Source organism: Carlito syrichta, unplaced genomic scaffold (assembly GCF_000164805.1).
Source record: "Carlito syrichta isolate Samal-C Ts95f unplaced genomic scaffold, Tarsius_syrichta-2.0.1 Scaffold307233, whole genome shotgun sequence".
Taxonomy (NCBI): Eukaryota; Metazoa; Chordata; class Mammalia; order Primates; family Tarsiidae; genus Carlito; species Carlito syrichta.
Window position 1 is genome coordinate 1 of NW_007251329.1, and position 21,290 is coordinate 21,290.

The 21,290-nt window shown below is 40.5% G+C and overlaps 1 pseudogene; it reads right to left on the minus strand.

Moving 5' to 3' along the window:
* Positions 1 to 1,050: 1,050 nt before the first annotated feature.
* Positions 1,051 to 5,471, minus strand: LOC103266587 (annotated as a pseudogene).
* Between the last annotated feature and the right edge of the window lie 15,819 nt (positions 5,472 to 21,290).

Below are 21,290 nucleotides of genomic sequence, written 5' to 3' on the forward strand. Positions count from 1 at the left end.
TCCAGTCTGGGTGACAGAGTGAGACTCCAACTAAAAAAAAAATCCCCAATTTTTAAAATAGATTTCCAAATGGGTTTAGGCAACTTTGAATAATGGGATTTGCATAATAAAATGAGACAAGACTAAACAAACAACAAAAAAATTTCTAACACAAAAGTTCAAATTTCAAGTTCACAGATTTTATGTTATGCAAAAAGTACAGAAACAAAATTGTATTTACATAAGTTTCGTGATAAAATAATGAAAAAGGCAAGACAGGTGATAGAAGAATTAAAATACAGAAAAGGCATATAATTATTAAATGGAGAATGGACTAGATCTAACAAGTCCTTAGCACTGACCACTCTTTAATCAGGCTTCCTGTATCAAAAGATTTTAGCACAATACACCTAACTCACTCACTTCACACATACACCAGCACAAACTTGGCATAGAAATCATTCATTTCAACAACCTCTAATCTATACAGAATTCTAATCTATAAAGAATTCCTCAGATAAAATTACAATTCCAATGTGTCCATAAATTCTTTTTTTTTTTTTCCTTGAGACTGGTTGCTGCTCTGTCATCCAGGCTGGAGGGCAGTGATGTGATCATAGCTCAATGCATCCTCAAACTTTGGACTCAGGCAATCCTCTTGCCTCCACCTCCCAAAGTGCTGGGATTACAGGCGTGAGCCACCGAGTCTGGCTAGCATCCATAAATTTGTATCAATGCACATAGTGGCACAGACAAAGAGGTTCTGTACAAAATCATTCTCCGTGTGAGCTCTATCCTGGGTATAATGGGACTATGTCAAATCAGTGCATAAACTGCTGGATCATATAATATTTTTGCTGTAGAATCAGTCCCCAGTCTGGCTATTATTTTTTCAAAAGAGGGTGGGTGGTGTGGGGATGAAGCTACTATAAAGAAAAAAAAGGAGGAAAGTTTCCAAATTAAATAAGTACTTAGGTAGATCTGACTTCAGATAACCACAGCACACAGTCCAGTCCAGTCTGAAAATGGCACTAACTGTTGTTAAATCTGTGTGCTAACACCAATGAGCCTTTATTTCCGGCCTCTAATGGCAGTCTTTATCTTGCGACCAGAAACTCAACTTCCAGAACAAAAAACTTATTTTTCCTATTTGACCTTACTGTGAATGGTGCTGAATTCTGGTTAAATAGTAAGACCCCTGAGTTGGAAGGTGGGACTGAGGCTGCAGGTATGCTAGCATATGTACCAAATCTGAGCACTCCTGATGGATTATTGTTTGTGAAGTTGAAATTTGAAGTGCTGCTGCCACATTGGAAAGCTGAACTGAAATTAGGAGCTGTTCCAGCTCCAAATGCAGACAGACTAGGTTGCTGACCAAACACAGGAAGCTGACTATTGCTTAACACTGTCCCAAAAGTAGGTGGTGCCAGCTGAGAACCAGCAGAAAATAATGCTGTGGACAGTGTAGATCCAAAGTTTGAGGTATTAGGTTGGCTGGCACCTTGATTTTGCCCAAATGATAGCATCTGATGAGCACCAAACGCTGGACTGGCAGATGGTGCTGAAGGTCCAGTTCCAGACATAAAGGAGGATCCTGTAGAGCTACATGTAACTGTAGCTCCAAAGTTGAAACCATAGGCTACAGTATTATTGCTGCTGGTTCCTGAACCAAAGACAAATGGCGTGACAGCTGTAGCTGTGCTAGATGTGGTTGCTGGTTTGCTATCTTGAGAAAATAGCAAAGACTGAGATGTACTGTATTCAGCAGTGTTACCAAAGGCAGAGCTACTCACAGGATTGCTGCCCTGTCCAAACACAAAGGTAGCCACAGGTGGATTGGAGGAAGAGGTGGAACTACCAAATACGCCACCACCAGCAGAAGTCGCTGGTGTACTTGAACTAGAAGAAGAGTTCGAGAAACTAAAAGCGGGCTTTGCTGCACCTTGATCAGCTGTAGTATTGGTTTGAGCTCCAAAAGCAAATGTAGCCATTACTGGCTGTTCAATTTCCATCTCAGATGTTTCTGCCATACTAAAACTAAACGTGGGCTGTAATGAACTCTCATCTGTGGTTTGCCCTGAATTCCAAAAGGAAAACACTTGTTCACACATTGGTTCTTCATTGTCAGTTTTCTTCCCCAAAACTAGGGAAGGAGAAGTGTCAGGCTCTTGCTGTTTCTCTTCTGTCCTTCCCAAAACAAACATTGAAGCAGATAGCAGAGAAGCAGCTTCCATACTTCCAAAAGTGAACCCTCCTTTGTTGGCAGGCATTTCTTCTTTTTTTGTGTCTGATGTTTTACATGTGAAAGAAGCCACTGAAACACTTGTGGTTTCTATGGTTCCAAAGTTGAAACTCTTGTTCTCAGAGGTCATGATGGCATTAGTAGCAACAAGGGTGGGGTTGGTAATACCTGTACCAAAGTCAAAGCCTGAAGGGGAAAATTTAGACAGTTTCTCTTTCTTTTCTTGTTGCCCAAGATTAGACACCCCACATTGAAATGGAGTTAAAGAAACTGGATTGCCTACACCAGAAGAAAGTCCAAACTTAAAATTATTGTCATTCTTGCTGTCTTTTTTAATTTCTTCAGACTTAGAGTCTGATGATACTCCAAATTTAAAATCTACTGGTTTACAAAAATGTAAAGCCTTCGCTCATGGGGTTTATAGACCCAGAATCAGATGACACACCTGTTTTAAATTCTCTCTGATCTCCAAATTTAAAACTTCCAGTGCTTGCTGAAGTCTGAGAAGGCCCAGAAGAGGATGATGAGATACCAAATTTGAATGACGAGGCTGCCGGGTTCGAAGAGGAGAAAGATGTTCAAAAGCCTTTAAACTCAGATTTTGTGCCTGGCTTTGCACTTTCACGTTCTACACAATTTGGTAGAATCTGCTTTATTCTGCACTAGGCACACTTCACAGTCCCAGCTTCCCTCAGGTTTCTTGAACTTGTCTAATCCTAGACAGCTTCCGGATGATAGAGAGACAGGTACTGTGCTGCCTCTTGAAGTAGGTACTGAATTTTCTGGTTTCTCTGACATAGAGGACATACATTTATTGTCTTCTGTGTTATTAGAAACACAGCATATTGAACATACCCATGATCCCACAGGCCTTTTGAATTTATCTCCAAATCCTAAGGTACCAGTGGTCACAGTGCAGCTGGAAGATGAAGCAGTTATAGTCCAGCACTTTTGGAAACTACTCTCAAAGTTAGGGTTCGCTTCACACCAGTTCCATGTTTCAGTATTTCACAGGCTACACATTTTATAATTTCAGGTTTACTTTGCACTAAGCAGGTATCACAATCCTGAGTTCCTAGGGCTAGTTTAAATTTGTCTCCAAATCCTGTCCCTGATGCAGAAAGAGTTGCTTTGCCACTTTTACTTGGTGTCCCAATTCCAGTCTGTTTAGCAGGGTCTCTTGTTGGCATTTTTGCTGTATGGCAGGCTATGCACTTATTGTCTATAACTTTGTTCAGCAGTAGACATGTATCACATTGCCATGAGGATTCAGTTTTTAATCTTTCCCCAAACTCAATTCCACTAGAAGAAAAGCTAGTTGTTGCTGGTCTTGTATAAATTACCGGGCTTGTCATGATAGGCTGAGCAGCAAGAGAGTCTGCCTTTGGTGATGAAAAACCAGGGTTTTTCAGAACATCCAGAACACTTCCTTCTTTCAGGGTTTTTGCAGGTCTAAAAGGGCCCTCACAATCTTCATCTATCATCCTCTTGCAACTTTTACTATTCACTGCAGTGACAGCTTGAGCTGAACTACTTATAATTGGTTCTAAAGTAAGACTAGAGTCAGAAAATTCTGCTGTTTTTGCAATTCACACACTCAATATAAATCCCATAGATGATGGAGATGACAGAAGTAGTACGTATGGCTCAGTAGATTTTACAATTGGAGGTGAAAATCTAAACACAGGACTCCTAGTGCTGCTTGGAGGGGTCATTTGTACCTTGTTTGTTAATGACTAACATGGGCTCATAGGTGATGGAGAGGAAGCTGTGATCACAGGGGAACTAAGATGGAAGGTAGACAGTGAAGAACTAGAGATTGGTAGAGAGATTTCCGGTAATGCTGGTACTTCCATTTCCTCTTCCTCTGAAGATTTAGAAGCAACAAAGGGTGTTCTCTCTCATCTCATCTTGCCACCTCCACCACCTCCTCCAGAAGATAAACAACTGGTTGCAGGCAAACTGAAAGTTGTGCATGAAAAGTCACTTTCTCATTCTCTGTTTTGCCCTGGTGTCATATTTTTTTCATATTCGGTACTGTGCATTATATCTGTTCTGTGATTAATCTTCCTTAATTCACCAGATGGGGTCAGGGATGGCTTAAAATGAATAGTTTGATTTGTTTCTATGGAAACTGACTTTGGGGTCATGAGACTCTGAACAGGGGGATACTGAGATTTCACCTTTCTTCTTTTGGTCTGAATATATGTAATAATATCTATTTCAGTCCTATCGAGAGGAGAATTCAAAGAAACAACAGATAGAATTCTTTTGGCATCTGCTAAGAGGCTTGACAACTTCTCTAAAGCCTACAATGTGCACCGAGCTGTTGAACTGGTCACATCGTAAGATTGTGCACTGAGTCGCTTAGCTTTCATTTGTCTTCTGACTGGTGCCTGATGAGGTGTATTTCACAGTTCAGGCTGTCTTACAGCAGCTGCTGCCCCACCATACCTTGTGTATCCAGGATAAAATGGAGAATCTCCAAGCTGACCAGTTTTAAGGTCTGAAGAATTCCCAAGTGAAGGGGAAAGAGTTCCAAAGGCAGACAAGTTGAATGCTGGTTTTTCTGAGCTGGTGGCAGTGTGCTGTGAGAGGAAATGAGAACGTTCAGCTTCTGGGGACCAGAGAGGTAGTAATGATGTGTTCTTTGAAACAGCTATATCTTTATCAGAAGCTCCTGAAGAAAAGCCACTGGTAGTTCAGATGTTGTCATCACCATGCTGAGAAGTAGACTCTTTAATTTCTTTCAGGAGGAAAAATCCTGAACTGCCAATTGGGAATCCCGAGGATATGGAGGCTGAATGTGTAACACAGTGGATTCCAACATGGAAAAATTCAGATGGCTCCGATGAAGAGAAGGTCTTGTTGATACATCTGGGTAATTTGAAGCAGTACTAGTTGTTGAAGGTCCTTCTGTATTACTGGCTGCTGGCTCAGGAGCGATTCTCCCACCGTTGGCATTAGAGTTCTCTTCTTCAGCATACACTGGATGGTCCTCTTCTCTATTTTCTCGCCAGCCTGGGACCTCACATGTGTTTGCTGAGCGGCTGCACGAATCTGCATTCTTGCTGAAGTATCTTTGTAGCCACCCGGGCACAATATTCTTAACAGATTCGGTAACGCTGGTAAGATTACCCCGGTGCTGTGGTCGCCTCTGCTGGTAAGGCTGAACCGGCCTCTGGTGGCAACTCCGCGTCCGGATCTTGCCTCCACCGTCCCCTCGGATTCCCCCGGCTCTCGAGGCCATGGCGGAGCTTCGGCTGCTTCCCGCTCAGGGGAGGGTAAGGGGGCGGGAGAGGCAGAGGCGGGGGCCCTAGGGTGCTCCACACACCCTGCTCCCCCCGCTCGCCCCCCGACCCACCCGGCTCCGCCCCGGCCCTAAAGTCTGCCCGCGCTGCTCACAGTGGGTCACAGCACACCAGAAACTGCGAGGTTATGCGCAGGAGAGAGGATGAGCGCCAGCGGCAGAGAAGGAGGAGACCACTCCGGTCTGCCAGCCTCCTGCCATCTCCTGTCTCTGTGTATGTCACAGTCTCCATGGAGATATCCCTCAGAGGATCACACAACCAGCTTCCGGCACCGCTAGCCCTAACAACCACAAGCTGGTGGGCGTTCTTCTTCATCGCCTTAGCCCTAGCTGGCACAGGACACACGTGAGGTTCCAGGCTGGCCAGAAAATAAGAAGAGGACCATCAGGGGTGTGTGCTGAAGAAGAGAACTCTGAAGCCATCTGTGTCGTCGATTATTATGCTTGTGATTGTTTTCAACACATCTATCTTTAAACTCCATAATATTGGTAAGCATAATATTAAACAATAGTAATTTTTGGCACCCTATTGGGTAGCACCTTTTCGGAAGGTTACCATTTTTGGTAACTCATAATCAGATAGTTTAGACATTTTGTAAACATGCAGTCTCAAAATACTTTGTTACAGTCCATAGTATTTGACCAAGCAAACGTCACCCAAACACCTGTATATTATTAGCATCCAAGATAAGCTTTTAGATTTAACCCATTTTTTTAAAAAATGGCTCCTGTGACGGGATTTGTCCTCAACTGGGGAAAGAGCAATTTCCATGCAAAGGAAGATATTGATGCTTAACATAATAATCAAGTGACAACATTCATGAATTGAGAGATGGGGACTATTTGTAGAGAATATTAAGTTTTACACACAGCAAAGAAATGATGTAATACAAGGCAGGCGAGACCTCATCTCTACAATAAAAATCAAAAAATTAACCGGGCATGATAGCGTGTGCCTGTAATTCCCGCTACTCGGAAGTCTGAAGCGAAGGATCACCGGAGCCCAGCAGGTCGAAGCTGCGGTGGCCAGGAGTGGCCACTGCACTCCAGTCTGGGTGACAGAGTGAGACTGCAACTCAAAAAAAAGAAAAAGAAAAAAAAAGAAATGATGTAATAATGCTCATCAGAAAATGACGCTATTGCTTTATATAAGTCAGATCAGAATGCCATCATCTAAACCTGTTCAGACAAAATCTGGCCTAATAATTTTTAGAGGAGCATCATCACTTGTTCTTTTCATAATTCTTAATTTCATAAATAATTCTATTAACTCATATTTTAATAAGATGTAGAAATATTATTTTAAAATATTAAATACGTTCCTTTTTTTCACAGTAAAACTTCAGAGAAAATTCAAGATCTCAGAGGACAAAAGGGATCCCTGCTATGCTGAGAGTCATTCTGAAAGTAATAACTTATACTATAATGGTAAAGTTTATTTTTTATCAATATTTTTTATTTTGATATTGTGGGGTACAGTTTAGGGTTAGGTATACAAATATGCTTCGTTCAGGTACCCTTGTTGATAAGGGGTGTCTCCCCATTCACAGATAGATATTGACTACTGTTAATCCCACCTCTCTTCCCTTCCCCCCAAGTTTCCCACTGCTGTCACTTTTTTTTTTATAGTATTACGGTGGAGGTTCAAGGTCCACTATTTGAGTGAGAACATGTGATACTCAGATCTTTGTTTCTGTGGGAGGTCATTCAGTATTATTGACTCTAGTTCTATCCAGATTGCTGTGAAATTCATGATTTTGTTCTTTTTTATGACTGCATAGTATTCCATCGTGTATATGTGCCACATTTTTTTAATCCAGTCCTCTTTTGATGGATGGCATAGCTGGTTCCAGGTTCTTGCTATTGTGAACAATGCTGCAATAAACATTCATGTGCAGGTATCTTTTTGATAGAGTGATTTGAGTTCTTCAGGGAATATTCCCAGTAGGGGGATTGTGGGGTCATATGGGAGGTTGATATTTAGAGATTTTAGGAATCGCCACACTGCTTTCCACAGAGGTTGCATTACTTTACACTCCCACCCACAGTGTAGAAGTGTTCCCTTTTCACCACACCCTCTCCAGCAACTGTTTCTTTTTGAGTTATTGATAATTGCCATTCTGTCTGAAGTTAGGTGGTATCTTGGTGTGGTTTTGATTTGCATCTCCCTGATGATTAGTGAGGTTGAACATTTCTTCATGGCTGCTTAGATGTCTTCCTTTGTGAAGTGTCTGTTCATATCTTTTGCCCATTTTTTAATGGGGTTGTGTGTTTTTTTCTTTTCAGCACATTTGAGTTCCTTATAAATCTAAGATGCTAAGCCTTTCTCAGACCTGGGGTTGGCAAATACTTTTTCCCAGTCTGCAGGTTGTCTCCCTGCTCTCTTGATGGATTCTTTGGCTTTGCAGAAGCTTGTCAGTTTAATGAGGTCTCACTTGTCTATCTTATCTCTTATGGTTTGTGGGTTTTGGGTTTTGTTCAGGAATTGGATGCCAATTTCCATTAGGGCATATCCTTCGTTTTCTAAGGTTCTTATGGTTTGAGGTTTTACATTTAGGTCTCTGATCAATTTGGATTTAACTTTTGTGTATGGAGATAGATAGGGGTCCTGTTTCAATATTCTGCATGTGGTCAACCAGTTTTCACAGCACCAATTACTGATAGGTTCTCCTCATCCCAGTGGTAGTAGGTGGAGGCTTTTTCAAAGATGAGTTGGTTGAGAAAGGTTTTGCTTCTGGAATCTCAATTCTATTCCATTGAACTATATGCCTGTTCCTATAGCATTACCAAGCTATTTTGATGATGGTAGCTTTATAGTAAAGTTTGAAGTCTGGTAATTTGATGGGTATTGCATTAAATCTGTAGATTGCTTTAGGTAAGATGGACATCTTCACAATGTTGATTCTTCCAACCCATGAGCAAGGGATATTTTTCCACTTGTTTGTGTAATCTTTGATTTCGTTGAGCAGAGTTTTGTAGTTTTCATTGTAAACATCTCTGGTTAGGAAGATGCCAAGGTATTTCAATTTTTTGTGGCTATTGTGAATGGAATTGTGGTTTTTATTGGGTTTCTGATTGTTTATTATTGGTGTAAAGAAATGCGATTGTCTTTTGCACATTGATTTTTTATCCTGAGACTTTGCCAAAGACCTTTATCAGTGTAAGGAGGTTTTTGAAAGATTCTCTTGGGTTTTCAAGGTACACAATCATGTCATCTGCAAAGGGAGATAACCTGACTTCCTCTTTTCCTATTTGGATACCCCTGATTGCCTTCTCTTCTCTGATTGCTCGAGCCAGGACTTCCCATACTATATTGAACAGGAGGGGTGAGAGTGGGCATCCTTGTCTTGTTCCAGTTTTCAAGGGAAATGGTTCAAATTTTTGTCCATTTAGGAGTATGCAGCCTGTGGGTTTCTCATAAATGGCTTTTCCTATTTTGAGTTATGCTCCCAGTATGCCTAGATGTTCAAGGGTTTTTAATCAAGAAGCGGTGCTGGATTTTATCAAAATCTTTTTCTGCATCTAATGATATAATCATGTGGTTTTTGTTTTGACAACTGTTGATGTATTTAATTACATTCATGGTTTTACGAATGTTGAAACAGCCTTGCATCCCAGGGATGAAGCCTACTTGGTCATGATGAATGATTTTTGAGATGTGTTGTTGAATCCAGTTTGCTACAATCTTGTTGAGAATCTTAGCCTCTATGTTCATCAAAGATATTGGCCTGTAGTTCTCTTTCTTTGTTGGATCTTTACTTGGCTTGGGTATCAATCTGATGTTAGCTTCATAAAATGATTTGGGGAAAATTCCATCTTTCTCAATCACGTGGAATACCTTCAGTAGGATTGGTATCAGCTTCTTCTTAAATGTCTTGTAGAATTCTGCTGGAAAGCCTTTTGGACCTGGGCTTTTTTTGAAGGTAGTTTTCTTATTATGTAGTCAATTTTCTTGATTTTTATTGGTGTATTTGGGGTCTCAATTTCATCTAGTTTCAACCTAGGCAGGTTGTGGGATGTCAGAAAGTCCTCCATTTCCTTAAGGTTTTCAGGTTTGTTTCCATACAAGTGTACATAGTAGTCTCTAGTGATCTTTTGTATTTCTTCAGGATCAGACGTGACTTCACCTTTTGTGTTTCTGATTGTGTTTGTTTGGGCTTTTTCTCTCTTTTTCTTGGTCAGTCTAGCTAGGGGACCATCAATCTTGCTTATCCTTTCCAAGAACCAGCTTTTTATTTCTTTGATTTTTTTGTATTATCTTTTTGTCTTCTATGTCCTGTATTTGGGCTTTAATTTTGGTGATCTGGATTCTTCTGCTTAAGTTAGGGTTTTGGTGATCTTGCTTTTCCAGCATTCTTAGGTGGTTTGTTAGGCTATTAATTTGTGATCTTTCCATTTTCTTCATGTGCATTTGTAGGGATATAAATTCTCCCCTTACTACAGCTTTCATGGAATCCCAAAGATTTTGGTAAGATTTTTCTTCATTTTCATGTGGTTCCAAGTATTTTTTAATCTCCATTTTGATTTCATTGTTGATCCTGGAGTTTCTTAGCATCATGCTGTTTAGTGTTCATGTCTTTGTGGGTTTGGGGGGAACTTGTTGGTGTTAATGTTTATTTTTATTCATCTGTGGTCTGAGAAGGTGCATGGTAAAATTTCAGTCCTTTTAAATTTGCTTATGCTTGATCTATGGTCAAGTATGTGGTCGATCTTAAAGTACGTTTCATGTGGTGATGAATACAATGTATATTTTATGGTCTTTGGATGGAGTGTTCTGTAGGTATCAATTAAGTCCATTTGGTCAAGAGTCACATTGAAGTTTCGGATATCATTGCAGATTTTTTGTCTTGATGATCTGTCTAGGGTTGGGAGTGGGGTATTGAAGTCCCCAGCTATGATGGTGTTGGAGTTGATATCCTTTTTTAGTTTACCCAGAAGCTGATTTATGAAAGATGGTGCTCTTGTTGGGTGCATATATGTTTAGGATGGATATTTCTTGTTGATTGATTGAAACTTTTATCATTATGTAGTGGCCTTCTGTATCTTTTTTGATTTTTGATAGCTTAAAGGGTATTTTGTCTGAGATTAATATCACAACTTCGCCCTTCTTTTGTGTTCCATTTGCCTGAAAATTTGTTTCCCATCCTCTTACTTTGAGTCTGTGAGTGTCCTTTCTAGTGAGGTGAGTCTCTTGAAGGCAATAAATTGCTGCCTGGTGATACTTTATCCATTTTGCCACTCTATGTCTTTTCAGTGGTGCATTTAGTCTGTTCACATTCAAGCTAATTATTGAAATGTGAGAATTGATCCCTATCATAATGTTCTTTCAGAATTGTTGTTCTTTCTGTTTGTGTGTTTTCTTTGTTTTGGTTCTGGAGTTGGTTCATGTGTGTTTTTAATCTTTTGCCTGTACTCTTGGAAGTACTTTGTTGTTCCTTTTTCTTTTCTTTGGTGTTCAATACTTTCTTAAGTGTTTCTTGTAGAGGTGGTATGGTGGCAGTGTAGGTTCTTAGGGATTAGATATCTGGGAAAGATTTCAATTCTCTCTCACTGATGAAGCTTAACTTGGCTGGGTAGGTTATTCTCAGTTGGAATTGTTTATCTTTTAGAACTTTGAAGATAGGGCTCTAAGCTCTCCTAGCCTGGAAGGTTTCTGTAGATAAATCTGTTGCTATTCTAATTGGTCTTCCCTGGTAGGTAGTCTGGCCTTTTTCTCTTGCTGCCTTTAGGATTTTTTCTTTTATAGCTACTTTGTTTAGGAAAATTATTATTGTGTCTGGGAGTTGGTCTTCTCATTTGTTGTCTTGCAGGAGTTGTCTGAATCTCTTGTGCTTGAGTTTTTGCATCACTGATGAGATGAGGGAAGTTTTCTGGAAGGATTTCATGAAACGTTTGTTTCAATGTGACCCCTGTTTCTCTGTCTGCCTCAGGAAGGCCAATTACTCTTAGGTTCTGTCTTTTGAAGTAATCATTCATTTCTTGAAGGTTTTGTTCAGTTTTTTTGAGCTTCTTTTCCATGTTTTTGACATGTTGGGTTAGTTCTATGTTTTGGTCTTCGAGCTCTAAGATTCTTTCTTCTGCTTGACTAATTCTGCTTTCCATGCTTATTAGTTTGTTATTTATTTCCATCACAGTATTCTTACTGCTGTCATTTCTGACATCAGCACCTTCCTATTTTCTTCTTGTCTCTCTTCAATTTTTTTTATTCTCTCTGTTAATGTCTTGATGTCTAGGTTTGTTGCATGTGACCAGTCATTCTTGGGACTCTTCATTGTTTGTGTTCTGGAATCTGTTTTCTCAGTGTCTGATCCCCCAGGGGTCTGTGTGAGAACTATATTCTTCTTTTGGTTTTTCTTCATTTGTGCATTTGTTGTTGTTGTTGTTTTTCCCCTTCCCTACTTTTTCCTTCCCTCCACGTCTCCATCTTCTTTAATTCTGTTATTCAGAGGTGGAGGGGTTGTTCTTACTTCTGTTTGTTCAATCTCCTATTCTTCTTTATGTATGTTCTCTTACTTTGTTCAGTTCTGGAGTTGCACTGTAGGTTGTCGGTGGTCCTTTTTGCAGTTTTGAGATTTACTTAAGAGGGGAGCTGTGATTCCGAATCTATCTGCTGGTCCTGCTATCTGCTGACAGTTGTATTATTAATCTGAAACCCACTTCCCACTGCCTTGGAATCTGTCCATGCAGTGGGGTTGTAAGTTTACTCCATGAAATAATATGCAGTTAGCAGAAGGACAAGAATGGAGCAGGCAGTGGGGGGAAGAATGGGGTGGAGAGGGAGAGGAGTAAGGGTGAAAACAGACGAGTGTACCAGCAAATGGAGAGAGAGACAAAAATTGAAACACATAAAAGCAATAGACCACATCTACAAACTAACCAACTCCCATTTTAAAAAACTAAAACATGCAATGTAACTTACACACAAGCTTACCAACCTCCTTATTGATGTGCTATTCCTGTATGCAAAGATATAGTTCACAGAGAGTGAAAAGAACGGAAAAGAAGGAAGGGGAAAAAAGGGTGGGAACAAAACAGAAGGAATAGAATCAAGTCAGTAGACTTACAGAACCAACCGAGCACACTCTGAGACTTTTCGTTTGAGTCAAATGTCCTTTCAGTTCTGATTTCTAGCTGTCTTTTCAGGCTGGTAAGTTTGTTCACAGTAAGGATCAGTTGCCCATGACCTGTTGTGAAGGGCAGTTCAGATCATCACTCAGTTCACGACTGCCCTGTTCACCACTCAGATCTGACCTGTGTCTGTCAGGCTTCCATTTTTCCCCTTTTAGTGTTGTTGCCTTGAATCGCCAGCAGGAGGTGTTATCCCTCGCTCCAGATGGTCTTTATCTTAGCTGCTCACCCACCCCTAAGGGGAGGGAGGTGTTGCCTCTAGACACACGGGAGGAGACCCACAGCCTGGCAGGACATCTTGGTGGTAGTAGACCTCAACAGATCTTGCTTGCAGGGGCTTCAAGGTCTGAAGTCATGGATCGCCTCAGGCATGGGCTGTGTGATGTGTAATGGCTGCCTTGGCGGCAGCAGCTGCAACTCTCCTCAGGCACTGATGGTGTGATGTGCAATGGCTGCCTCAGTGGCAGCAGCAGCAGCAACAGCAGCTCACCTCAGGCACAGGTGGTGCGAATGACTTGTGTAATGGCTGCCTTGGAGGTGGCGGTGGCTATGGCTCACCTCAGGCACTGGCAGTGTGATGTGGAATGACTGCCTCAGCAGCGGTGGCAGCAGCAGCCATGGCGGTGGTGGCTCACCTCAGGCACAGGTGGTGCAATGTGTAATGGCCACCTTGGAGGAGGTGGCAGCTATGGCTCACCTCAGGCACTGGTGGTGTGATGTGGAATGGCTGCCAGCCATGGCAGCAGCGGCAGCAGAGCTGCCACGGTAGCTGCCCAGACCGCGGTGATGCCTCAGTGAAGTCTACGGCCAATCTCCATATGAAGAGCAGGCTGCCAACAATGGGATCTGCAGCCTCTGGGGAGAGAACCAGAGTCTCTTTGCGTTCTCTTTGGTGGAGAGTCTCACAGACCGAGCTGCCCCATTGCCATCTTGCCAGAAGTCAATTGTGAGGTATAAAAAGCGACAGTTTAGGAATAAAATAGGTATTATGCTGATCTCTGTGTGGTTTTATTTTACAGACTAGAATATTGAGGTTTTTGAGAATACCAAATATTTTCATTTTCAAATGTAAGAATTTACATTTAGCAAAGCTAAAAAGAAATTGCTTGTAAATCATCTTGGATTTTATTTGTCTACAGTTCTGTGGACCTTTACAGTACATTAGCTGCCCATCTTTAGATGATAGTATGCACCAGTCTTAGAAATACTGAAGTTCAGTTGGGTCAAGAACCTTTTAGTTAACTTTGCTGTAATTAAAAAAATGTAAAGAATACTTTATTCTATAATCAGAACAAAACAAAATGATAAAGGCATACAGTACACAACAAATTAAAAACAGAGAACTTGATACCTATCTGCAGTGATGAATAGCATACAAAATAAGTTCATAGCTTCCTCTCCTCCAATTCTGTTAATCCCATCTCAATTTTGCAATTTTTAAAGGCCCTGCAATACATGTAACACACACACACACATACACACATGCACGCATGCACACACACACACAAACACACCCATACCCATATTTTTATCCTCCACATTTGCCTGTCCCCTTAATTCTACCAGTGCTTCCCACCACACTAAGATTCTATATGGTCCACAAAGAGTGGCTTATTAGTTGCCAAAGTAGGAACTGGTAAAGCCAACATAGTCATAGCCTGCTGGATGACTTCAACCTCATGGGTCCATGTGTTGCTGCATATGCTGACACAGAATGACACTTGTTCTGGGGTTAGGGCCTGAAAAGTTCTCAAAAGAAGATATATGGTCAGCTAACAGACAACATGAAAAAATGCTCAGCCTCCTTCGTCATCAGAAAAATACACATCAAAACCACACTGAGATACCACCTAATCCCAGTAAGAATGGCCATCATTAATAAAACAAACAACAACAGATGCTGGCGAAGATGTGGAGAAAAAGGAATGCTTTTACCCTGCTGGTGGGAATGCAAAACTAGTGCAATCTCATTGGAAGACAGTGTGGCGATTTCTGAAATAACTAGAAATTGACCTTCTATATGACCCAGCAATTCCACTATTGCGAATGTACCCATTGGATCTCTAATCATTCTGCAAAAAAGATACATGCACACATATGTTTGTTGCAGCTCTATTCACAATAGCAAAAATATGGAACCAATCATGTTGCCCATTAAAGTTGAACTGGATAAAAAAAATGTTGTACATATACACAATGGAATAGTATGCAACCATAAAGAAGAACAAACATATGAACTTTCCAGCAACTTGGATGGATTTAGAGTCAATCATACTCAGTGATCCAACACAGAAACAAAGAATAGACAATCGTGTTTATTTGTTGGTAGTAGTGTTCTGGATGCTCACACTGGGACTCACACAGTCGGGGTGGTGGTTTGGCAGTTGAGGGAGGCTGTCGGGGAGGGAGGGGCATACCTCATCAACAAGGGTACCTGCATAATCACTGTTTGTATACCTAACCCTGAATTGTACCCCCACATCTTTATAATAAAAATAAAATAAATAAGAGACACTAAAAGTGTTTTTGCTTTTTCTCAACCAGTAAGTAACCAATTTGTACTCTCTCTATGGTAAATTAAAAATTCAAAGTCAATAAGATTATCAAAAGTTTTCCATAAGTGGTAGGATAAAATGAAATATTTTTATTAAAATATGTAGCTGTCTTGACGTTTTCTCTTTTCTATTTATACATCATGGAGATCAGTTATGTACCTACCCTTTTATCCATGAAACAGGGTAAAGAAAAAATACTGAATTTTTATCTAGGGGAATATTATCAAAATGATAGAGAACATAAATAAACTGAATATCCCAATATTGGATGTGCTTTCAACATTTGCTTTCCACCCTTTTATATCTTTCCCCTTAGCACAAGTGCTTAATCCATCTTAATTTGGAATACCTGTTAGAAGAAGAAGGTGGAAACTGATGTATAAAAATATAATCTAGGTATGGAAAAGTAAAGGAAGCTGGATTAGGCATTTGAGTAGTCTTCAAAAAAGATGAGATGATCAAGGCAGTAGGTTGTTTCTTCATTTTGTTCTTTACCTGTTACCTAATTATTTCTTTTTGCTCCCATTTCCCTTCTTTTCACACCATTCTTTTAAAACTTTCCCCCATCTTTTCAGTCTGGACTGCCTGTGATTTGGAGCCTTAATTTGTGATGTGGAGGCTAACTTTTAGAATAGCATCTCTAATTGCAAGTCAATTCATTTTTCTTAACTCATCCTAAGGGAATGGGCCATCTTTTGTTTTGATGCTCCAAATCCTCAGATACTCTGGAATAAAACTTCAGGGAAGAAAGCAAAATTACTTACAATTTCTAATAAATCTATGTTTGTGTGTATCTCATCCCATTTGCCAGAAAAATGCAGAAGAGGTTTCTGAACAGAGATGAGTATGGGGATTAATGTCAGAGAGTTCAAAGCAGTACCATGGACTAAGTAGAAAATATCTTCCTCTAAGTCCAGATTCTCTATCAGCATCCAGAACACTTGACATGGGTGAAAAAAATGGTTTTTGCCAAAGATACTGAAGAGGAATAGGGCGTGTGTGTGTGTTTGTGTGCGTTTGTGTATGCATACGTGTTTATTTGTTGAGTGAGCAAGTTGTGGGGCAAGAGTAAACAAAATGCAACTTTTTCTTTCACTTGTAGGTTTTATAGTATACAGAGAAGGCTGTTTCTGTTCATATGGACTTGAGAGTTTGGGTCTAGTTTTAACAAAATCTATGGCCTATGCTGCAATATTTTGGTCACTGGGGGAAGATGAAAGCAGAGATGGTTATACTATGTGAGCTCCAGTGTGAGTGAGGTGAGTGTATGGAAAATTTTGTGTGTGTGTCGGTGAATGAGTGGGTGTGTGAGTGGCTGACTGAGTGAAGGCTCAGGAGCAAGCATCCAGGGCTCTCCTGGTGCAGGGGCTAATGCCACAGTTTCTTGGATTGGATCCTAGTGCTTCCCAGGACATAGAAGCCAAACACCATTTTTTTAAAAACCAACAAAACCCTAACTGGGAAGAAGATGCTGGGAGCAACTGACTACATGGGGGTTTGTGAACAAGTGGCCAGGGGCCTCCTGGTGAAACAGCTGGTGCTATAGCTGTTCTGCTTGATTGCTAGCACTTCCCAGGTCACAGAAGCCAAGCACCAATTTTTTTAACTGACAAATGTTTTCCTGCAAAGAAGCAGTGGGGAGAGACTGCTGGCTCTAGGCTTTGCCTCACCACTTCAGCACCTGACCAGACACTGGAAGCAAGAACTGTGGAGGGAGTCCAGAGGCAAAGTCCCACCAGAGAAGATGAAAGATGCACCCTGCAGCCATCTTGAACATGGGGTAGGAAAGTGCTCTGACTTGCTCACCACAGAGCAACAGACCCAATCTCTGTGACTGGCGGATCAACTACTCAGGGGTTGATCAACATCCTGAAAACACAATCTTTGGAGGGACAAGTGCTGAGTCTCGGGCACCCTACCCCCTACCCTGATTCAGTCACGACAAAGGATGTGGCCAGAAAAGGACAAGGAAGACCTCCAAAGAGATCAGTGGTGAGTCCGGGGCTGACCCAACTCCCCTCCTCCCCAGCAATCCTCTGAACATCAGACCCATATGGCTGGGGGATGAACCAGGGCAAGCCTAAATAGAACTCCATTCCAGGATTGGCCTGGCTGAGGCACCCTCCCACAAGTACATACCTAAGGAAGAGACAATCCTGCACCTTCTCACTGGAGAGTATACCCCAGACCATACCAGAGTGGGAGGGGAGGACTGCAGCCCCACCCACCTCTATTGTCCCTCCTCCTTCCCTGGTCTGGACACTAGGGAGAAAGTAAAAGAGGCAGAAACTCTGCAGGAGATACCAGAGAAGCAAACGAGAGGAACAATTGCAGAACTTGCCACAAGAGGGCACGGCTTTTTCTTTCTTTTTTTTAATTAAATTTTTAAAAATCTGTATTATAAACATGTGGCACACATATCAGGGTTAGGTATATAAACATTGATAATGCAGGTACCCTTGTCGATGAAGTATGCCCCTCCCTCCCCTAGCAGTTTCCCTCAACTGCCAATCCCACCCCCCTCCCCTGACAGTTTCCCACTACTGCCAATCGCTTTCTTATAGAGATATAATTGCTCAAGATCCATTTATGAGTGAGCACATATGAAACACTATTCTTTTTTTTGTTTTGAGTTACTCTTTCATCCAGACTGGAGTACAGTGGTGGCTTCTGGCCACTGCAGCCTCGACCTGCTGGGCTCCGGCGATCCTTCTGCCTCAGCCTTCCGAGTAGCCAGAATTACAGGCATGTGCTACCATGCCCTGCTGATTTTTTGATTTTTATTGTAGAGATGAGGTCTCAACAAGTTGCCCAGGAGGGTTTCGAACCTGCAGGTGCAGGCAACCCATTCACCTCAGCCTCCCAAAGCACGGGATTACAGGCTGAGCCACCAAGTCCAGCTGAAACACTATTCTTTATTTCTGTGATAAATCACTGAGTATGATCAACTCCAAATCCATCTAAGTTGCTGAAAGTCCATACATTTGTCCTTCTTTATGACTGCATAATATTCCATCATGTATATGTGCCACATTTTTTTTATCCAGCCTTCTTTCAATGGGTAACATTTTTGCCTGTTTGTTAGTTTTTCGATTTTTTAAAATATTTTTCTTTTGTGCATGAATGTGTATGTGAGAGTCTGATCTGCATCTTCTTCTTCTTTTTTTTTCTTTTTCTTTCTTTTTTTGTTTTTTTTTCTGATTATATGAGTATGTGAACGATTGAATGTTCATTTTTCAGTCTACTTTGTTTTTTGTCTTTTTTGTTGGTTTGTTTTTGCTCTTCTCTCATTTTATAGTTTAAGGTGGGTGTAAATATATGTGTGAGTGTTTAGTCTGAATTCTTCTTTTTTCCTTTTTTTCCTGTGTTTCTCTTTTTCTTCTCCATTCATTTTATGCTAGGGGTGTGTGTGTGTGTGTGTGTGTGTGTGTGTGTGTGTGTGTGTGTGTGTTTAGGTCTCCTGGTCTTTTGTTGTTGTTGTTGTTTGTTTTGTTTCACCTTGCTATTATTTCAGTTTGTTTTAGTTTGTTTGTGTGTGTCTGTGTGTCTCTCTCTGTGTGTGTTCTTTCTTTTCTTTTTCTTTTTGGTTTTGGCTTCTGCTTTCATTGTTCTGTATTTTTTTTCAATTAAAAAAATATTTTGTCCATCTTATCTCATTGTATTCTTCTCTGTTCTCCTCATTACTGCTACTATATCTTGGACTCAGGGGGTACACACATATACCCATTACATTGTCATATAGAGTGGTGATGGGGAGTGAGTCTCAGGAAACACATGTCACAATCAGTGAACATTGTGATTTTCAAGTAGTTTCTGAATCCTAGCTCCCCATTCTCTACTTATTCAACTTTCAAAACTACAAGAAACAGCAAGACTTCCCATCCACAGTCTTGTTTCAAAATAGAACAAGTCCAGAGCCTGGATCAGGGAAGAATAGAGGGATGAGCAAACATCAGAAGGGAAAGCCTCTCTCACCACCACTGAATAATGAAACAAGAGAAAGGAAAGAGATCTGCCACAAATGCAGTAAAACCAGCAGAAGACCACAGGTAATTTCAAGTGTAACAGAGAAAATGCCTGAAAAATCAGAACTCAGAGCCCAAACAATGGAAGTCACCAAGGACTGACCCCAGAATACAACAGGGATTAGGGAGTAGATGGAAAGAGTGAATAAGACTCAATAAAGATAAGATGCAACACTGAAATAACTTGCAACATAGATTTTGGCCATAAACAAATTTCATTCAAGAAATAAATAGCAAGATGACAAGCATGGATAGCAGAATTAATCTAGCAGAAGAAAGAATCTCAGAACTTGAAGACCAGAACATGGAATTAACTTGATCTGTAAAAAACACAGAAAACTCAGAAAGAAAGAACAAAACTTACAAGAGATGTGCAACTATATCAAGGGGTCGAACCTACACCCGATTGGTATCCCAGGAGAAGAAAGAGAAATGGAGAATACCTTGGAGCAAATATTCCAGGAGGCTATCCAAGAAAACTTTCCCCATCTCACCAGAGATGTGACAAGCCAAACACAAAAAATACAGAGCACCCCCACAAGACACCAAATGAGAAGACCAACCCCTAGATGTATAATAATTTACCTGCACAAAGTAGGCACAAAAGAAAAAATCCTAAAGGCAGCAAGAGAGAAAGGTCAGACTATCTACCGGGGAAAACCAATCAAAATAGCAGCAGACCTATTGGTAGAAACACTACAAACAAGAAGGGACTGGAGTCCAATATTCAAAGTCCTCAAAGATAAACAATTTCAACCAATAATTTCCTACCCAGCCAAGCTCAGCTTCATCAGCAATGGAAAATTAGAATCCTTACCAGATATCCAATCCCTAAGAGATTAGGCAGCTTCCAGACCAGCTCTACAGGAGACACTTAAAAAGAAAAAAAAGAAAGAGCACATACTTCCCAGGAGAACAGCAGAGCACAGAATCAACAGAGAATGCAGCACATCAAGAAACGTGAAAACACATACATACATCAACCCCAAAGTTAAAACAAAATGAGCAATTTTAAAGGGATTACCTCACCTAATCCTTAAAACAAACGTGCGTGGCAGACAATATACTACTGATTGCACAGATTTAAAAACATTGAGGCAAACAGACTTGTCTAAGGTCAGAAGGTTGGATAATAATAGCACTAGTAATGAAAACATGTCCAGACTTCAAATTACATGCCTTTCTTATTACTGCAACACTTAACAGTACTGTCTCAGCATTACTGATTATGTGTTGTGAGAACTCTCCTTAATACACACAGCTTCAGTCTCATTCATCCTTTTAGGTAATGAGACTACACAATGACTATTATATAAATAACTTGCATTGTCTCTGTGTGCCAGGAACATAGCATGTTTACTCAATTATTTTTTAATGTTTGCATAATGATGAGGGAAGTGGTCTCATCATTTCTAGTTTGCATTTGAAAACACTGAGACAAAAAGAAGATAAGTAACTTTACCAAAAATGTAGTAGTCAGGACTTGAATTCCTGCAGCATGATTCCAAGAACAGTGAGCAACAACTTCTCTGAAATCTCACTGTACTATATCTGCTTCTGTCTTATAACTTTGATTTCTTTCTACCTTGAATTATCATTATCATTAATGCACCTCACTTGAGCTCACTGTTCATTGATTAATATCTGCATTGTTCCTTATGTCTACCAGGGACTCCAAGCAATGACGATCTCTATTAATGTCTATCAAATTAATATATGATTTCTTATTTTCTAGATAGTCACATCTATGATGAGTACCAGATAGAAAATATGCTAAGAGTTACCTTTCTATTTCTGACTTTTTCTTTTTTGCTTTTGTTTAGCTTTTCAGAAGTTTGACAGATTTTCAGAGGTTTGGCTATTTAAACAGGGTCTGGATTTCTAAGCAAAAAAGAACGGCTTGTACAAGCATTTTTAAGATCTTTTATTTTGCAATTGGCATATATGGATACTCTGGAACTTCATTGCAGGCTGAAGGCATTTAAATGTTCATTTTGAAGCTAGTAAGTTATACATTTCCAGGTCAGGCACAGTGGCTCATGTCTATAATC